Source organism: Cavia porcellus, unplaced genomic scaffold (assembly GCF_034190915.1).
Source record: "Cavia porcellus strain 051 isolate PalLab524CR breed Dunkin Hartley unplaced genomic scaffold, mCavPor4.1 scaffold_13, whole genome shotgun sequence".
In the NCBI taxonomy this organism is placed as follows: domain Eukaryota; kingdom Metazoa; phylum Chordata; class Mammalia; order Rodentia; family Caviidae; genus Cavia; species Cavia porcellus.
This window is the reverse complement of record NW_026947496.1, coordinates 72,214,816-72,236,449: the sequence shown is the minus strand read 5'-3', so window position 1 is coordinate 72,236,449 and position 21,634 is coordinate 72,214,816. Positions and strand designations below refer to the sequence as shown.

The window sequence follows — 21,634 nt, the reverse complement described above, 5'->3', positions numbered from 1 at the left end:
ATGTTTTCTCATATTTGATTTTCAGTCTGTAAACCCTTTTTCAGGTTAATTAAATTTCTTATATATATTACTTGTATACAGCACCTCAGTGGACCCTGCCTCCTGATCTACTATGCCTGTGTTTCTTTTTTCTTTTTTTTTTTTTAGTGTGTCAAGTCCATCTATATTAGAGATTATAGCAAGCTTCTCTCCCTCATTTCTGTTGTGCTATTTTTCTGCCATTAGTTGTCTGCTTTTCTCTTTCATTCCACTTTCTGCTCCATTCATTGAGGCCTCTCTGCCACTGTTCCTGAAATCCTGGTACTTTTTTCTCTATATATGATTTCCTTCAGTATTCCCTGTAGGGTTGGATTGGTGGTCGCAAATTCCCCTAGTTCCTCTTCTCTTGGAAGCATCTTGTTTCTCCATTAATTTCAAGAGACAGTTTTTCAGGAAACATCAATCTGGGCTGGAGGTTATTTTCTTTCAGGGCTTGGAATACTTCACTCCAAGATCTTTTTGATTTGATGATCTGTGTTGTGAAGTCTGCTGTGATTTTGATGAGTTTTCCTTTATAGGTGATCTGTTTCTTTTCCCTGATGGCTTTTAGTATTCTGTTCTTTATTGAATTTCTGGGATCTTGATTATTATATGTCTGGGTGTAGCTCTGCTTTGGTTGTAGGAGGCTGGAGTTCTATATGCCTCATACATCTGAATATCATTTCCTTTTCTTATGCTTGGGAAGTTTTCCTTAGTTATTTCTGTGAATATCCTTTGTATCTCCTTTATACATACTCATGCTTCTTCATTCACATTTTTAATTCTTAAGTTATAGATCCTCTTGTTATCTTCTTGCCTTTGTATGGCTACTGCCTGTTTCCTTGTTATTTTTAAGAGATATTTCCTTTCATGGTTAACATTGCAAACCTGTGTTCAAGTTTTGAGAGTCTGTCTTTTGTTTCTTTCAAGTAGTTTTGCCAGCTTTCAATGAAGCTTTTAATTTCCTGGTAATCTCTTTGAATCTGATTCATGTATTCTAGGTTTCCTTTATATTCTTCATCAAACATTTCTTTCCTCTTTTGTGTTCCTCCATTGTTATGTCTGTTTCTTCTTGAGAGGTGGTTAGCATTTCTTTTATTAATCCACTTATATGGCTGTGGCCATCCCAAGAGGAGAACCACCAGTGTCTCCTGAGATCCACGCCATGTTGGAACTTAGGGCCCTGGGCAACCAAGCAATCAGCTTACCTCCCTGGTAAGGGGCTGTGGTGTGGCAGGCTGCAGCTGCCCCAGGGTGAGAACCACCAGCATCTCCTGAGATCCATGCCATATTGGATCTTAGGGCACTGGGAAACCAAGCAAATAGCTCACCTCCTTCTAAGTGGTAGTGAGCCTACTGGCACACAGGCTGAATCAAACATCCCACTTCTTCTCCCACTCCATTAGCAAATGGGAGCCAGAGATTTGGGCATCTCTTAGGAGGCTGGCCATATGCAATATAGCAAATAAGGGGGATTTCCTTCTACCATCTCTTTGAAGGTAAATATTTTTACCACTGTTTTGCTTTATTCTGATTAATGGTATTGCTCTATTCAATATCCTGTTTTGATAAGTTCTGTAATGTTCTGCATATCATTTTATTTTGCTATCCATGATTGAAAGATCAATTATTGTGAAGATAACAGATATACTGTGGTACCTATTACTGTTATCCCATAACCTGCTGTGAAGTTCTGTACCAATGTCAGTACACTGTCTAAATTGGCTTTGTTCTGTCTTGTTTTGTTGTATTTTACTACCTTCAAAGTAAAAAACAAAAAAATTAATCCACTTATATCTTGCTTTACTTGATTAATTATTTCACTTTTGAGCTTGTCTATGAAGTCCTGAAGATATCTCTTCATGTCCACTGATCCTGTGTCTGATATTGCATTGTTTGCTTCCCTCAGTCTTTTTTGTATTTAACTCTCTTGGATCAATATTCTCAGGGTTGGGAACTGGATACTCTTTCTTATTTCTTTCTCTTGTCATGTTTTGGTTTCTTCCGTACAGGGTATAGAGGAGGTCCCAGGCCCTTTCCTTGTTGGTTATGGTTCTTCTGAAGTGCACTGGCTAGGTATTTCTGCCCTCTCCAGTTTGCTATTGGTCATTTAGGTGCAAGCAGGAGCAGCTTATGTTGGCCCCTCCCCTCCAGGTCAGTCAACTTCAGGGGCCTTTACTGCATTAGTGTGTGCCATGTGTACAAAATTGGTTTGGGATGACTTATTGGGACCTGGCCAGGGTCACGATCCAGCCAAGCATATCCCACCAATCTGATCTGGGAAGGGAACAACTGACTGAAGTCACTGCCATTCCTTGTTCCTGCCCATCCTGCCCCATTCCAACATGTTGTCCAGTTGTTCACCCCTTTCCTGTGAGAGGGTCTTATTCCCTGCACTCACTGTGAGTTAATGCAGGTCTCCACGCTGGCTCTGTTCTCTGCTGGGTTTGCCAACATTCAACTTCAGTGTGATCACGGATCCGGTGGGTCACAATGATGCAAGTTCGGACAGGTCCGGTAAGTCATGGTGGTGTGAGTTTGGGTGACTCCAGCGAGAGCGCTGTGGCGGCTAATCTTAGTTGCTCCAATGGTAGCCCTGGCACTGTGTGTTTGACCAGCTCTTTTACCTTTGGTTTATTCCTGGGTCAAGAGGATCCATCTCTCTCTGTCTGGACCTCTCCAAGATGTTTCATCCTGGCATCTGAGTTGTCTCTCTCAGGGAGCCTCTGTATGCTGCTGCTCACTGACCTGCCATCTTTGTGAGAGTCCCAAATAAAATTTCTTATGCTGCTTTCAAAAGAGAAGATTTGGTTGTCTTCTAAGGGGCCATACTAAAATTTCTTTCATATATATTTTATGAAAAATATTTTATATTTTAAATCAATCTTATATATACATCAACAATTGCCACTTGAAATATAAAATTATAAGAATGTCAAGATAAACTTAGAGCCAAAAAGTTGATATTGTAATTATATTTCACTCTGATGTTTTATGAAAAAACTTTTTAAAATGATGAAATAGAGAAGAGAGGACTTTCACATGGAGATAAAAGGCCTACACCTGTCATAACAGTGAAAAAAAAAAAAAACCAACACAGATCAGTGTACATATAGCTTTCTACCCAGGTATAAAACAACCTCATACCTTATGATGTAAACTTCCATTGTGCCTATTGAAATACAATATTGTTTCTTTTCTTCATTAACTTTATTAGTACAATTTAGATATACATAATTTCATATTCATTATAGAATATTTGTAACTGTACATGATATATCTTGGCTCCTCTTCTATTCACATTCCCATGCCCTCTCTTCAACCCTTTTCCCCTTCCTTATTTACAAATCCTTGTTTCCATTTTAGCTTTTTTTCTCATTTTTTCTTTTTCATTCCATCTCCTCAGTTCTCCATTCCTTTTGAAAAATTACTTTCTATTACTGTGAAGTGTCTATTATACATTTTGATTCTTATTTGTACTTTCAGTTTCTCACACCAGAGAGACAGTATGATATTTACACATATGTCTTATTTATTTCACTTAAGAGTATGGTCTCAAGGTTCATCCATTTAGCTATAAGTGCCTCAAATTTATGCTTCCATATAGCTGAGTAGTACTCTGTTAGATAAAAAATACCACACCTGTTTTTATCCATTCCTCAGTTGATAGGCATTTGGGTTGCTTCCAACATTTTTAAAATTTTACTTTAGAGATTAAGACAAAAGAGGACAGAATGAAGCAGATCAGAACAGAACAATGTAAGCACCACAGCACTTCACAACAAGACAACCGTATATTAACCATAATGTCTCTTTTTTTTTAAATAGTTGAGCATACCTTCACACACAATAATGTCAAACGTAACAAAATAGTATAAAACCATTCAAGAGAATGAAAGAATTACAGGGCATTCAGAACCAAATAACAGAAAATGAATAATGGCTAGTATATTATCTCATTTGCCATATAAAACTTGCTTATACTATCCATATTAAACTCCAACAAGATACAACATGATAGAACCAATGGAAATACAAGGACACATTTAGCTACTACAGACTGTATTGCTATGGTTGTGCATATGTTTTTAATTCTTTTAATGCTTTTAATTCTTTAGGAAAGATACCAAGAAGAAGAAAGGCTAAGTTGAAGGGGACATCTAGTCCTAGTTTTTTGAGGAATCTCCATCTGATTTTGACAATGGTTGCACCAGTTTACAATCCCATCAACAACAGAGAAGTGTTACTTTTGCCCCACAGACCTATCATTTATAACTGATTGATGTGCTGATTATAGGCATTCTTTCTGGACTGAGATGGGATTTAAGCATTATTTTAATTTGCATTTCTCAAATTTCAGTGATGTTGAACATGGTTTTAAGTATTTATTTGCTGTTTGTATTTCTGAGAATTATGTACTCACTTCAGATGTCTATTTTTGGATTGGGTCTTTAATTTGCAGATCTGATTTTTTTCAGTTCTTTATATGTTCTAGATATTAGTTCTTTGTTTGAAGAACTGGCTAAGATTTTTCCAATTCTGTGGGTTGTGTTTACACTCTGTTGGTGATTGATTTCCTTTGCTGTGTAAAACCTTTTTAATAAGATGAGATCCCAGTTGTTGATTCTTTGTGGTATTTCTTGTGACACTGGAGTTTTATTTAGAAGTCCTTGCCTACACTTATGTCTTGAAGAGTTTTACCTATTCTCTCTTTGGGCACACTTAGTGTATCTGGTTTTTTTTTTGTTTTGTTTTGTTTTGTCTTTTTCCTATTTATGGGTACTGGGGATTGAACTCATGACTGCCTGCTTACAAGGCAGGCGCTTATGCCGCTAAGCTAAATCCCCAGCCCTTGTATCTGTTTTAATACTTAGATATTTGACTTACTTTTATTTTAGTTCAGTGTATGATGATATGTAGGGGTCTAGTTTTAGTTTTTGGCATGTGGAAAGTCTGTTTTTCAGCACCATTTATTAAAGAAGCTTTCTTCCAGTAAATGTATTTAGCTTCTGTGTCAAGGGTAAGATGGCAAAATGTATTTAAAGATGTTTCTGCCTATTCTAATATGTTCCATTGATTCTCCGATCTGTTTTTCGGTCAGTATCATGCTGTTTTTATCACAACAGCTTTTCAGTAGAGCATCATGCCATCTGCATATAATGATAATTTAACTTCTTTTTTTTAAATTGGTACTGGGGATTGAACTCACGACTGCCTGCTTGCAAGGCAGGTGCTTATGCTGCTGAGCTAAATCCCTAGCCCCTGTTAATTCAACTCCTTTCTTTCCTATCATCATTCCTTTTCTTTCTTTCTTTCTCTTACCTAATTGATCTAGCTAATGTTTCTAGAACCATATTGCAAAGGAGTAGTGATAGTGGTTGTCTTTGTCTTGTTCTTGATTTTTTAGTGAAAGTTTTCAGTTTTTGAACATTTACTGTGATGTTGGCTATTGGTTTGTCATGTATGACTTTATTCAGATTGAAATAAGGATCATCTATTTCAATATTGTGTAGGATTTTTAAAAAAATCATGAATTGGTATGGACTTTGTCAAATGCTTTTCATGTAACTACTGAGGTGATGATATGGGTTTTGTCTTTAGTTTCATGAATATGATATATTATGTTTATTGATTCACATATTTTGAATGATCCCTGAATCCCTGGGAGGAATACTACTTGGTCTAGAGGTATAATTCTCTTGATGAATTTTGCATATTCTTTCTGTCAGTATCCGAGAATTTTTGCATCTATGTTCATTAGGGACATTGGTCTATACTTCTCTTTTGGGGTTGAATCCTTCTCTGATTTTGTTATCAGGGTAATACTTGCTTTCAGGAACGAGTTTGTGAGTTTGATTCCCTTTCATTTTTCTTAAAGAGTTTGATGTGTAATGACATTAGATCTTCTCTAAATTTCTTGTTCAATTCAGCTGTATACCCATCAGGCTATGGACCTTTCTTTGTTGGTATATTTTAAAATTACATTTTCAATTTCATTGAAAGATATTGTCTTATTTAGAATTTTTATATTTTCCTGATTCCCCTTTTGTCACTCATATGGATCTAGGAATCTGTTAATTTCTTCTGCGTTATTCATCTTTTTAGAGTACAGGTCTCTAAGTAGGTGTTGATGATCTGCATTTCTACAGTATCCATTGTGATTTCCTCCTCTTCATTTTTAATTGCATGAATTTGATTCTCTTCTTTATTCTTTTTGGTAAGGTAGGCTACAAGTTTATAAATTTCATTGAATCTTCTGAAGAATCAACTCTTCAATTCATTGTTTTTTTACTGTTTTCTTAGTTTCTATTGCATTAATTTGTGTTCTGATCTTTATAGTTTGCTCTCTTATATGAGCTTTGTGTTTGATTTTTTCTTTTTTTCTAGAAATTTAAGCTTCAGCATTGACTTGTTTATTTGAATTTTTTCTGTTTTCCTAATATGAGAAGTCACTGCTGTAAGTTTCTCTCCCAGGATTGCTACCATTGTGTCCCATAAGTTCTGGTATGTTGCATCACTATTATCATTTAACTGTGGATATTGTTTAATTTATTCTTTAATTTTATCTATGATGCATTTGTTCTAAGTGTTTATGTAGTTATTGTGGTTTATGTTGCTATTGATTTCCATTTTCATTGCTCTATGATCTGATAATATGCATGGGGTAATTTCCTTTCCTTTGCATTTACTTAAGCATGTTCTGTGGGCTAGTGTTTGGTCTAGAACATTTCATGTAGAGCTGTGAAGAATGTGTATTCTAATGCTGTGGGGTGGAACACTGTAGACATCTAATAAGTCTATTTGTTTGCAAGTTTGATTTAGTTCTGATGTTTTTTGTTCATGATTTTGTCTAGTTGATCTATGTATTTGTGATGAAGGGATATATTAAGGTTCCCCATTGCAATTGCTTTAGTGATTATTCAAATTTTCATTTCAATTAATATTTGTTTCATGTAGGTGGGTGTACCAGTATTTTTTGCATACATATTTATGATTGTTATTTTTTCTTCCTGGAGTTTTCCCTTAACAAGTATGTAGTCACCTTCTTTGTCTCTTTTGATCTGTATTAGCTTAAAATTACAATTGTGTGTGAATCAAATAGCTATTCCTTCTTTTTCTGGGTTCTTGGTGCAAGGAGTATTGTGTTCCATCCTTTCAGTTTCAGATTATGAATTTCTTTTTGAGTTAAATGTGTTTCTTAAATGCAGAAAATAGTTGGGTCTTACCTTTTGATTCATTCTGCCGTTTGTGTTTTTTTGTTGTTGTTGTTTTGTTTTGTTTTGTTTTTGCATGTAGTTTTTTCTCCCTGGTACTGGGATTCAAACTCAGGACCTGTCACTTGCTAGGCAGCTGAGCTATATCCCCAGCCCTCAGTTTATTTCTTTTGATTGGTGAATTGAGACCGTTTACATTGATGGGTATAGCTGATATGACTATGTTGTTTCTCATATATAATTTTCCCATCATGGCTCATTATCATTTCCCTCTGTTTAATTTCCTCCCCTGGCATGTGGCTTATTTATATTGGTTCTCTTGGAATTGTAGGCTTTCCATTTTCTTTTAGAATACTTTTTATCACTCTTTGTAGAGCTGGTGTGGTTGTCATGAGTTTCGTTAGTTGTTCTTTAGCACAGAAGTATTTTATTTGTCCATTAATTCTGAAAGATAATTTTATAGGGTACAACAATTTGAGCTGGAAGCTGTTTTCTTTCAGGTATTGATATACTTTACTCCAAACTGTCCTTGACTTATTGGGTTTGTGTGGAGAAGTAAGCTGTGATCCCAAAGGGCTTTCCTTCACGGGTGTTTTGTCTCTGTTTTGTAACAGCTTTTTTTTTTTTTTTTTCTTTTTCCTTTTTATCGGTACCGGGGATCGAACTCACGACTGCTTGCTTTCAAGGCAGGCACTTATGCCGCTGAGCTAAACCCCCAGCCCTTTGTAACAGCTTTTAATACCCTCTTCTTGTGCTGAATATCTGGAGTTTTGATTATTATATACTTTGGTATAGATTTATTTTGATCATGGCTAGTTGGAGTTCTATATGCCTCATTTATGTAATGTGAAATTATTTTTCCATGCTTGGGAAGTTTCTTGTTATTAAATATCTGAATAGATATTTTAGGTCATTTTTTCACTGATTCCTGCATTTTCATTGACTCCAGTTAATCTTTTTGGTTGTTTTGTTTTGTTTTGTTTTGTTTTTTTCTTTTTTGGAACTGGGGATTGAACTCATGACCTCGTGCTTGCTAGGCAGGCACTTATGCTGCTGAGCTAAATCCCTGACCCTGTTAAAGTTTATAGAAGCTCTTTTTAAATGACTTACCCTTGTCCATCCATACTTACGTAGAAGTTAGGAACCCTCTCTCCTCCGAAGGTGGGGGCTGCGGAGGTGAGGGGAGCAGCCGCTGGCCGGGGAGCGCGCGCAGCAGGCAGGCAGACAGAGCACTCGCGGGCTGTGAGTGGGGGACGCTCCTGCGACCCCACTGGCTATTCTGCTGGGGGAAGTAGTTCATCTTCACTGATACGATCCTTTGAAATTCTTTTATTTCAAAAACTGTTACCTTCATTCTTTTCCTCCCTACTTTATTTTTTCCTGATAGATTTGTCATAGAAACATTGGGCTCTGATATAGACTTTCAAAATATGTGAAATGGTATTTCAATATATGAATTTGTTTCAGGCTCAGGATATCAAAAAAACCCTCAAGAATGGTTTGAACAGCAGGTCAGAATGAGGACTAGGATGCAGAGTAAGTAAATTTGTTTGATGTGTTTTTCCTGGTTATCTTATATACAAAAATAATCATTTGTTCATACAAGCATTTGGGTTGTTTATGATCTCACTAATAAAAAACAGCTGCAATTATTAGTTCACTAATTTCCATTTGCTTGGACTGGGATTAGATGGACTGGGTGTACAACATAGATAGTGGCATGAGAAAATCTGGATGATGGATGTGGCGTGACAGTATGTCCAATCATAGCAGCAAGCATATATAGAATGACATTGTACTACTTTGACAATCATGGTTTTTAGTTAGCAGACTTTATAGTAACACAACAGTTTTACATACCCATTCTCTTATGTAGTAAGAGCTGGGATGCACAAACTGTTTTCTTGTTCAAGTTTAGGATTGGATTAAGTGTCATAGAATTTAAGAAATGCTCATAAACTGATGTCATGAAGTTTTACTTTGAACACCTTGCCTGTCATAATTTCTGTAGAAATGTGTCCAATTAATCCTTGACTATATTAAACTTGTACATGTACACACCCACACACACATTGTGTGCCTTAAATAACCTTTATATTCTTTAATATTCTTTTATATTCTTTATATTCTTTTATATTCTTTAATAACCTAAATATTCTTTATCTCTATTTTACTCCTCTGACTATAGTGGTCTCAAGGTCCTCAGGTGTCCCCTTATTTTTATTAAATAATAGAAAAATCTCTATTATGTGTCTCATTTATGGAATGATTAACTCTGTAACTGGACAAGATAACCTCTTTGGCTTTGTTTTTCCATGAATATTAATATGATCACAATTCTTTTTTTCCTCAGCAGTGACAGACTGTTTTTACTTTTTTCCCATTTACCATATGTAAAACAGTGTGAATAGGAAAGGATGTGTCTCTAAAGATGTAAGATCATTAAATAAATGCTTTGGAACCTATTTTAAAAGTTGGTGTGAAATGCCTATCATCCCAGCTCTTGGGAGACTGAGGAAAGAGGATTGTTGTGAGTTCAAGACCAGACGGGGCTACAAAATGAGCTCAAAGCCAGCCTGAACTGCATAGTGAGAAAGACCAAAAAATAAAATAAAAGATGATGTGGAGAAAAGAAGATAGACTTTGGAGTTACAGCACCTGGGTTCTAGACTTAACACTCTTCACTTGCTAATTGAAAGAGCTTGGTAAAGTCACTTAAACTTTATGAACCCTGATTTTCTTACCTTAGGAACACCAGTGTTTGTAACTGAGTTATTATAATGAGCTTCTATGTGTAAACAATTTTTTAAATTCTAAATATAATATCATATAACTAAGTGATTATTTGTTCTTAACATATTGTGTAAAGGTCAATAACTGGAAGATCAAGCTTTCTACTCTTTTACAGAGTAATTATTGATGTATTCTTTAGACTAGAAAAGCTTTATCTTTTTTTTTAAATAGGTACTGGGGATTGGACTCACGGCCGCCTGCTTGAAAAGCTTTATCTTTTAAGATTTCTTTCAGGATTTTTGTTACTGCCTCTAATGATTTTAATAAGAATAACTTTAATTAGTGTGTATATACTGTGCTGTATGTGTTTCAGGAATTATATAACTATTAATGTATAGTATATAATAAGTTATTCATCATAAATACAGATACTTCACAGGATTTTCATATGTATTATTTCATTTGATCTTTGCAAATCATATAGTAAGGTATTTAGGATAAACATCTGATGGGTTTGAGTTTTTTGGTTCATATTTTGCTTTGATAATGCAATTATAACTTTAATGCCTTTAGAAACCTCTAATATATGAATTAATTAAGCTAATTTCCTAAGCTAAAGTAGTAACTAAAAAAGTTTGCCTCGGGGGGCTGGGGATTTAGCTCAGTGGCATAAGCCCATGCCTTGTAAATGTGTGGTCGTGAGTTCGAGCCCCAGTACTGATAAAAAGAAAAAAGAAAAAGACAAAAAAAAAATGATATGGGGCTGGGGATTTAGCTCAGCGGCATAAGCACCTGCCTTGCAAGCAGGTATTCATGAGTTCGATCCCCGTTACTGATAAAAAGGAAAAAGACCAAAAAAAAATTTGCCTCTTAGATTTAAGGTTGATGTTATTTTGTTTTGAGTTTCCTTGTCATATAATAAAAAATGAGGCTATTTCTGTGTCTTAGCAATGCTAATTTTATTCCTCCTGTTAGTCTAGTGTTTCTCATATGAATACTGTAACTGCATGCCAGGAAAATCAATTATATATACAAAAGTAATAAAATTTGAGGCAAACAATAGATGGCAGTACTGCCTGGTGCAGATAATAGCAATGAGGTTGCTCATCCTTTTTACCCTCTGAACCCTGGCCCTTTTCCTGCGTTTCCTCTTAGATGTCAAAACCTGCTGCCCTGATAAGACAGATGGAAGGGGAAAAGGGAAAGGCTGGGATAGTTTTAAATATTTTCTAAAGTAATGATGGAAGTGGAGATCTGGTGAAGTTGTGAAAAACTATTTTTGAACTTTTATTTAATCACAAACCTAAAACAGTTGTGTCTGTTAACAGAAATGATGGGAAGTTTTAAAAATACTACTACTGTTTGAAATTGTCAGAAACCCCAGAGGAAATGTTGAGTTAGTTTGAGGTAGAATAATGAGGATCAAAATTGAGTTTTATGTTGAAATACCTTATCCAGAAAGTTACTAGTCAATAATCCACATTTTTGTCCTCCCCCCCCCTTTACAGCATCTTCAGCACTCAAGAGTTCGATACATGACCGTTTTTCAGATGGTATATGTTTCCTTTTATTATGGTGTGCTTATTTTCTTTGTCCACTTAACTTTGTGCTATAGTTTTACCAATCTCATTAGATAAGCATAGGTCAAATACTTCAAGGCTTTCTCTCAAAACTGAAGTGTATACTTTGTATTAGATAACTACATGTTCTGAATAACTTTAAAAGAAATATGTCTTATGTCTCAAAGAGCTTTCAGTACAATGGGCATTAAAATACTCTTTTTCTTCTGCTTCTAACCTGTGCTTTCTTTTTCCTTGGTAGAATTAGTATCTTCTTTCTCTACTAAAAATAAATGTTCAAATTATAAAACATACATTGATAGTGTATTTTAATTATTTGATCATTAGGTGACAGCGTTCAGGTGTCAGAGCTTAGAAACCAGTCTCCATCATCTTTCATCTGGGCTGTCATAAGGATTAACTTAATTCATACACACAGGACACTTAGAAAGTGCTTGGCACATAATAAATACCCAAATAAAGTACTATACATGAAGCTCTAAAAATTAAAGATTTTATTTATTTTATAGGATGACCGACGCAGCCCCCCAATGAGACCGAGGACGCTCTTGTTGGTAACAGGAACTGCTGCTTTATTGCCGCGCGCTCTGGCTTATATATTCGGCCGTGACCAATCACATATCGCCACAGAATCAGCACGGGGCGAGCATGGAGTGTGCACGGGGAGGCTAGTTAGGAGAGGGACATAGCGCATTGCGGAAGCTGACGTGGTTCTTAGTTCCGGGCGGGGTATAGTATGTTGAGCACCTGTGCCCAACAATAGGAAAACTCAAAGGTTCTATTATCTCTCTCTCTCTCTCTTTTTTTTTTTTTTGTCTTTTTCGTTTTTATGGGTACCAGAGATCGAACTCACGACTGCCTGCTTGCAAGGCAGGCGCTTATGCTGCTGAGCTAAATCCCCAGCCCCAAGTTTTATTATCTCTTTACCTTCCGTTTGTTCTATATCTTCACTTTTTCTTTAAACAGTCGTTAGAGGAAAACCTAACTAGCTAATTTTTTTTGTCTTTTTCCTTTTTATTCGTACCAGGGATCAAACTCACGACTGCCTGCTTGCAAGCCAGGCGCTTATGCCACAGCTAAATCCCCAGCCCACTAGCTAATTTTTTTGACATGACAAAGTTTTTTGATAAATCATGCACCAAATATTAAAGTCCTTACAATTCATCATTATTTGTTCTCTTATAAAATGTACCCTAAACATTTCAATATTGCCAGGCATTGTAGCTCTTACCTATAATCCAAGCTATGCCAGAATCTGATGCAGGAGGATCACAAGTTCAAGGCCAGCCTGGGAAATTTACTATCACTCTACCTCAAAATTAAAAGGGATGAGGATATAGCTCATTGCTCCTTGGTTTAATCTCTAATACTGTTTAAAAAAATTAAATATGAATTTTAATGTACTTTTTTTTTTAAAAAAAAGATCATATCACTGTATTTTCTGATCAGTGTCCAGAATCAGTTTGGAAATTACTACAAAGTAAGTAAAGCCATGCTTACAGATATAACTATAATCATGGCCAAATTTTGTTCTTATTTTTAAAGATCTTCTTTATTTTTAAAGATCTTCTATAATTTGTATCTTTTTCCCCTTGATTATGTTTCTTGAGTTACTCTCTCTACTCAAATCTGAGTTTGAAATTCAAAATGTAACAATAAAAGTCTATATGTTGGTTTGCTTTTAGTTTGATATAGTAATAGTTTGAGTCTTACCATTTGGAAAATTTTCATATAATGTTAAGAAAGTATGACATATGGCCACGGATATAGCTCAGTGGCACAGTGCCTGCCTGTCAGATGTGAGGTTGTGAGTTTAATTCTCAGTACCAAAAAAAAAAAAAGAAAGAAAGAAAGAAAGAAAATATGACACAAAAAATGTTACAAAGTAGTATGCTACAATATAATAGTGATTGTTCAGAACAAAAGATGCTGGTATTTTTCTTTTACTGTATAATTTTCTGTATTTTGCAGATTATAGGCAATGGCTATGTTTCTTAGATTATATGAAGTATAATCTAACAGTATACTGCCTTTCTTTTTCCATTTTTAAATCAAGTCCCAAAATTTGAGGTACTCATCAGTTCAGCTAAAAAAAATTATATATAAAATCTTCATAAAGCTTTTTTCTTCTACATCACTTTTTCTAAAGTAAAAGACTAAAGAAAAAGCCTTTGGAAGTCTCTTGTGTTCATACATTTTACATGGTATTTAACTTCAGTTTTTAGCAGATTCTAGTGATGAAATAATAAATGAGTAAGTTTCTGGAAAAGTAAAAGAAAATGTTTTGTGGAAAATTACCCTTTATGTAAATATATGCCCTATTTTGCTCTAAATCTTTGACTTTTGAAAACTCTTAAATGGTAGCCCTCTGCTGCCACAGTTGCCTCCTGATGCTTCAGTCCCAGGAAACAAGACTGTCCGCAGATGTAACCTACAATGGAGGTTGGGAGAGCAAAGTGCAGAGCATGCAGCTGCAGATGATGAGGTCATTAGCACGATTTGGAGAATGGATGAGTTCACGGGGACTGTCTGCTTACACATATTTATATCCCCGGTACCATACATAGAGTATGACACTTAATGGATGCTTTAACTGTTAATTAGATGAAACCGAGAACATCCGGGAGAACATGGCGGACAGATAGCAGCAGCTACAGAGGCTCTCTGAAACACCCAGCTTAGAATTCAGGAATGGTGCTGAGTAAGGAATCATAAGCAAGAGGAGATATGCCCGGTGATCCAAGAACGAACGGGGCTGAGAGAAACCAACTAGGAATGCAATCCTGGTGCTATAACAGGAACAGATAAAGCCTCAGCATGGAAGCTGGAGCCCGCGCCATTGGAAGCCGTGATTTGGGTTTCCCACCACGCGGCGGCTGCGTCTGCATCGGCTCGGCAGGGAGAGAGACCCATGGAAGCTCTGAGAACGGGAATCGGTGAACAGAGTTGAGAGCAGGACGGGCAGGGAGCCATGCCATCCACCTCCGGTGAGTGAGGTAAAACTGGGTCTCTTCGCCATGGTCTAGGAGACTCCAACAGAGGAAATTCTGGGACTGGGCCGACTTGCAGGAACAGGGCGCTGCAGTGACTTCAGTCACCAATCCGGCTCTCAAGCGGGTTTGGTGAGCAGTGCCTAGCCCACATGACACTGCTGGTTGAGATCCAGTAGGCTAGCACAGCCCAGGTTCCAGGGCCTGAAGGTAGATTGACCTGGAGGGGTGGGCCCCGCATAGGCTGCCTGGTCCATAACTCTCTGGTGCGCTGCGGTGGGCGGGAACACCTAGCCGGTGCAATTCAATCAGACTGTGGCTGACAGGGAAGGAAGCAGGACCTCCTATATACGCTTGCATATACAAGGAACAAAGAATATGGGAAGAGGGAGCAACAAGAAAGGCTCCTCAGCCCCCAATCCTGAGAAAGAGACAACAGCAGACACAGCACCAATAGACATAAAGCGCTATCTCGAGAGCCTCATAGACAAGTCAGGAATGAAGTTATTAATGACCTGAAGCTAGACATAAGCAGAATAGTTAGAGAAATGCTAAGCACCACCCAAGAAAAAACAGATGGTGGAATGGAAGAACAGAAAAAGAGGGGAGAATTGTTTGATGGAGAAAATAGAGAAAGCATAGAATACGTGAAGCAGGTTCAAAAAGAATACCAGGAAACTAAAAAGTCTATCGAAAATTGGCATAACAGCTTGAAAGAAACTAAGGACAGATTATCTGAACTGGAGGGTAGATTTGTAATATGGGAGATTGAAATGAAAAACTTCTTAAAAATAACAAAGAAACAAACAGCAATAATACAAAGACTAGAAGATGATAAGAGGGTCTATAACTTAAGAATTAAGAACATAAAAGAAGAAGTAGGGACACAAACAAATGAACTACAAAAGCTACTCACAGAAATAATCCAGGAGAATTTTCCTAATTTAGCAAAAGGTAAAGATACTCAGTTGTATGAAGCATACAGGACCCCAGCCACCTACAACCCAAACAGAGCAACACCCAGGCATATAATAATTAAAATTCCAGAAATCCAATACAAGAACAGAATACTAAAAGCCATCAGAAACAAGAAACAGATCACTTACAAGGGAACACCCTCAGAATTACAGCAGACTTCTTGGCACAAACCATCAAATCACGAAGAGCGTGGGGGGAAATAATACAAGCTTTGAAAGATAATAATCTCCAGCCAAGACTGCACAACTATCCCTGGAAATTGATGGAAAAACAAGGTGCTTCCAGGATAAAGAGGAACTAGGGGAATATGCAACCACCAATTCAACTCTACAGAGAATACTGCAAGATATTTAAAAAAGAAAAATACGAAGAATCCAGAAGTAGTGGCAGAGAGGCCACAATGAATGGAGCAGAAAACAAAATGAAGAAGACAAACTGACAACTAATGACAGAAAAAGAGCCCAAAAGAAATGAGGCAGAGAAGATTGGATGATAGGAACAGCTATTTTGGAGAAAATGATGTCTTAAGAGGTAGTACTGATCTAGTATCATCTTGTTTTGAAGTCTCGTCAAGCTTTTGTTCTTCTGTCTCCATTGGTCTAAACAGGTGGTATCTTATTATATATGATAGTATAAGCAAAACCTTTTATAGACAAGGAGATTATACAGAAACCATTGTTTATTTTCTGTTAGTTGATTCTAAATACCCTGTAATACTGTCATTCTCTTGAATGGTTTTACATTGTTTTCATATATTTGATGCTACAGTATATGAAGTTATGCTCAAAGATTTCAAGGAAAGAGACAATATGGTAACTACTTTTATGTCAGGATTATCTTGTGGTGAAACACTATTTTGCTTAAATGGTTATGTTTTGATCTGCGCTGACCTGCTGTTATGCCCTCTTTTATCTCAATCTCCATTTTATTATTTACTTTTTTTATCCTTTTAATTAAGGGAAAAATAAATTTAAAAATAGCAGGATATATTATAGTAACCCACTTTGACTTTCCATTATCTTGATTTAAAGCCCTGTATTGCTCTCACCATCTTGTTTTGACTGATGTTTCTCTATTCTGTTTTGCTTGATAGTACCAGGTTCGAAAGTTTAGGCATCAGCTGTGAAGATAGTGGGATTCATTATGACGCCCATTCTGGTTGACTATTATCTACTTTTGAAGACCTATGTCTCCAATGTTTTGGTTTTGTTGGTTTTGTTCTTTACTGTTTTGTTCAATTTTATTATAACTAATGATATAGGCAATTCTATTAGAGATAGAGGGAGGCATTATGGTAACCATTGTTGATCACCTAGTATTATGCTTTTACATTATCTATTATGTCCACCCTTTTGATTTGACTGACTGTTCTGTTATGTCACATTTGGTTCTACTCTCTTCCAAAAAAGTAATAAGAACTGTGGGAGCAACAAAACCCAAAATGTGTAATTGTCAATGTACAAAAGAGAGGAAAAGAAAGTGCTCTAAACGATATAACTGCATGTATATTTAAGTGTATAAGATAGATAATGATATTACTGAGTTTTGTTGGATCATTGAACAGAACTGTTTGCAGTCTCACTGTTGGAATGTCCACTTTATAAGCTTTAATTTTGTAACTTGAACAACTGTTTCTGAGATGACAAAATGTAATCCATTAACTAGTGATTTCCTACTGTTTATTTTTTTCTGTAAATCTGTATAACTTGTACCCTTTCTCTGCTTTTTTTTCCTCCTTAAATAAAATTTAAAAAAAAAAAAAAGAAAAGAAAACTCTTAAATGTATCTACCTATGCAAATGGTGCTACAGAGTACTTAGAACTTGATGAAAGAATATATAAAAATGCATGTGTCCAGGTTTCTAAGTATATTGTTAATATAGGCTGAAAGGAAATCTATATCAATCTTATGTACCATGTATTTGCACACTGAATGTTCTACACATAGTAAGTACTTAACAGATACATTATTCATAAATGTTTAAATTATACATTCCTAGGATACATTTTATAGGTCATATATGTTACATTTGCATTCAGAAAAAGTGAAATTGTGAATAAATTCACATTGATATCAATGTAAATTCTACCATTCTACCAATGGATAGAAGTAATTTGTTTCTCAAAGGCAGATTTTAACGTTTACCTTATTATAATTATTTATGATATCATTTTCTCATGACCCCATAGCTTCAATTTATAGGTATCCTTAAATAACACTTCAAAATTGAAGGTAGGATTTTACTTCATAACTACCTATCAGTGCTCACAAATTTGCATACATAATACATACCATCCTATATGATAGTATGTACGGTTATGGACTTAGTCCTATCATTTTCAGATATGTAATCAGGAAAATTATCAATTTCAGTTTTCACTTATGAAATATAGATAATAATATCTACCATATAAGGGTATTAGAATTAAACAAAAAAATTAAGTTACACTTAGTACCTAGTAAACATTGCATACATTTGGCTTTCTGTTCCACCTCTCCTAATGCTAGGGATCAATCCAGGCCCTCAATGTGCTAGGCAAGCACTCTACCACTTAGCTGTATTCCCAGCCTATAGCCCTTATTTTTACTGTGGTAACCTTAAAACTAATGTTATGTTGTTGTTTAGTTTCTGAACATTTTTGAAGTTTAAAAAAGGAGAAAATATTATCTTTTGAGATTGGTCAGAGAAAGATTTGATTTTGTCATAAGAAATTGACCCTTTTCTGTTTTTGTTTTAGGACAAGACTCCACAGCTCATACTAAGCAATCTTCCATGCTGAGTAAGTGGCCAACAGTTTTTCTTTTAGGCCTCCTTCATGAGGCCTATTTCCTGAATCCTATTTCCTGTGTTCTCCTTCCTGAGTTCTATTTTTGGAATCTAACTTCCTGTGTTCTCCTTCCGAGCTTCTAATTCCTGAATCCTACTTCCTATGTTCTCCTTCATGTGGCCTATTTCCTGAATCCTAATTCCTGTGTTCTACTTCCGGAATTCTATTTCCTGAATCTTACTTCCTGTGTTTCCTTCCTGAGTTCTATTTCCTGAATCCTACTTCCTGTGTTCTCCTTCATGAGGCCTATTTCCTGAATCCTACTTCCTGTGTTCTACTTCTGAAATTCTATTTCCTGAAACCTACTTCCTGTGTTCTTCTTCCAGACTTCTATTTCCTGAAACCTACTTCCTGTGTTCTTCTTCCAGAATTCTATTTCCTGAATCCTACTTCCTATGTTCTCCTTCCTGAGTTCTATTTCCTGAATCTTACTTCCTGTGTTCTCCATCCTGAGTTCTATTTCCTGAATCCTACTTCCTGTGTTCTACTTCCGGAATTCTATTTCCTAAATCCTACTTCCTGTGTTCTACTTTTGGAATTTTATTTCCTGAATCATACTTTTTGTGTTCTACTTCCTGACTTCTATTTCCTGAATCCTACTTCCTGTGTTCTCCTTCATGAGGCCTATTTTCTGAATCCTAATTCCTGTGTTCGACTTCCTGAGTTCTATTTCCAGAACCCTACTTCCTGTGTTCTCCTTCCTGAGTTCTATTTCCTGAATCCTACTTCCTGTGTTCTCCTTCATGAGCCCTATTTTCTGAATTCTAATTCCTGTGTTCTACTTCCTGAGTTGTATTTCCTGAATCCTACTTCCTGTGTTATCCTTCCTGTGTTCTATTTCCTCAATCTTACTTCCTGTGTTCTCCTTCCTGAGTTCTATTTCCTGAATCCTACTTCCTGTGTTCTATTTCCGGAATTCTATTTCCTGAATCTTACTTCCTGTGTTTTCCTTAATGAGTTATATTTCCTGAATCCTACTTCCTGTGTTCTACTTCCGGAATTCTATTTCTTAAATCCTACTTCCTGTGTTCTACTTCGGGAATACTATTTCCTGAATCCTACTTCCTGTGTTGTACTTCCTGAGTTCTATTTCCTGAATCCTACTTCCTGTGTTCTCCTTCCTGAGTTCTATTTCCTGAATCCTACTTCCTGTGTTCTACTTCCCGAGTTCTATTTCCTGAACCCTACTTCCTGTGTTCTCCTTCATGAGGCCTATTTCTTTTTTTTTTTTTTTTTCTTTTCATGAGGCCTATTTCCTGAATCCTACTTCCTTTGTTCTTCTTCCGGAATTCTATTTCCTGAATCCTACTTCCTGTATTCTACTTCCTGGGTGCGGGGGACTGAATCCAGGACTTCTCACAGTTTAGGCAAGGATTCTAGCATTATTCCTAGTCCTCCATTTTTATTTATATATTTCTAAACAATAATTTTAAGTGTATATGTATATTTAAAACATATATAAAATTTCATTATGAGTATATACTATATGCTTTCTATATTATGTGAGAATGTACAATGTGAAAAAATACACATATGCAAATACAAAATAAATAAAAATATATAGGTAAAAGCCATACATGGTGAATTCATTAGTCAATTTTGGTATCCTTTGACAAAATATATGAGAATAAAAACCTAGAGAAGGATAGATTCTCTGCAGTTTACAGTTACAAAGGTTTCAACTCATGATTGGTTGGTGACTTTTTTATGATTATTTTAAGGCAGAAACAAAATAAGAGGAGGTCATGATTTAGGAAAATTGCTCAACTCATGGCAGCCTGGAAGCAGAGGGAAAAGGGAAGATTCACACATGAAGAGGCTGGGAGCAGACAGTGTTCCCAAAGTTGAGCCCCCAGTATTGAGTTCCTTCAACTAGGCTCCATCTTGATTCTACAATCTCTAAAAAATCTCATCAAATTATGACCTCGTTGGTGGATTAATTCCCTGGTGAATTAGAGACTTGTGATCCAATCACTTTCCAAAAATCCATTCTCTGAATATGAACATCTATGAAAACATTTTAATCTAAACCAAAACACTAAATAACTCTCAGTTATATAAAATCTTTCAATCATTCAGTGAAAAAAAATAGTCTGTTGTGGCACTTGTGTTACAGATTTGCCACCATGGCTCTAAATGATGTTTTTAGTGTACTGAATAAAAGCTCCATGGAACTGATATTTTATCTTAATATACTTAGAATTACTGGAGGTGAACAGAAGAAGAGAAACATCCATGGATAACAATATGCTTTTCATTTTCCAGAACAAAGATAGCCACAAATTGATACTGCATGTTGTAATTATATCTAGATAGATGATAATTATTTACTGTGTCTGTAAAGGCATAACAATCCTACGCCTAAAGTTATACTATAAACCTACAGTGATAAAAACAGTATGATAACAGGAAATACACAACACAAATGTGGATCAGTGAAGCAGACTAGAAGATGCACAGGGTCAGGGATATATCTCAATAGTATAAGTAACTGCCTGTCACTGCAAGGGTCTGAGTTAGGAGTCACCATCCCAACCCCCTACAGGAAGTCACTGCAGTGAAGCATGCCTGCTTACTACATAACTCATTCCCCTGTTTGCTCCTAATTTAATCAATTTTACCTGCGCAATTAATCTTATAGGTTGATCACAGTTCTGTCCCACCTTATGCCCACCTTGCAAATTCTCATTTTTCCTCTCCTTTGACCCATCTAATCTCATGACTTAACTCAAGTCCCTGGAAAAGACAGAATCCTTGGCAACCCGCTCGGAACCCCTTCTGTCTCTTTTAGAAGAAGCGTTCTTTCTGTCAATAAACATATTCTGCTCTTAACCTCCGTTGTTTCTAAAACTCATTCTTCGATTTTAAAGAACACGACTCTACCGGATAGTAGGTTGGGAGTATCTTTCCCCTATATCAGTTTGACCCACATGGTACCCACCTTATGATTTTGCTCTAAAGAACTTCCTTTGAGAAGTGGATTCATTGGCCATACACTTTTGGGTTCCCTCTTGAGTCTCAGGAGCTATCTCGCTCTTAGTAAAGTTCGTACTCTTTAAATTCTGTTATTCCTTAGAATTCTTTCGCCAATTTGGGGAACATAAACTCAGTGCATCTGACATCCAGCAGGTTGGGAGCCACATTTACTTCCCCTTATATCAAAATGAGGAACTAGAAGCCGATTGTTATTTTAGACGGGCTAAAGTAAAAGCAGATACGCACAACTGCTTCCGGGTCCCTCAAGCCCAGACCCGAGAGCCAGCGCGCATGTCCGACCTGGCGCGCAGGCGCTA

The 21,634-nt window shown here is 36.3% G+C and overlaps 1 long non-coding RNA gene across 1 annotated transcript; it reads right to left on the bottom strand.

The window, feature by feature from the left end:
* Positions 1-544: 544 nt before the first annotated feature.
* Positions 545-21,617, bottom strand: LOC134478575 (uncharacterized). Its single transcript, XR_010051325.1, has 2 exons — positions 21,283-21,617; positions 545-8,511 (listed from the first exon to the last, which is right to left on the bottom strand). It is a non-coding gene; the product is annotated as an uncharacterized LOC134478575 (long non-coding RNA).
* Between the last annotated feature and the right edge of the window lie 17 nt (positions 21,618-21,634).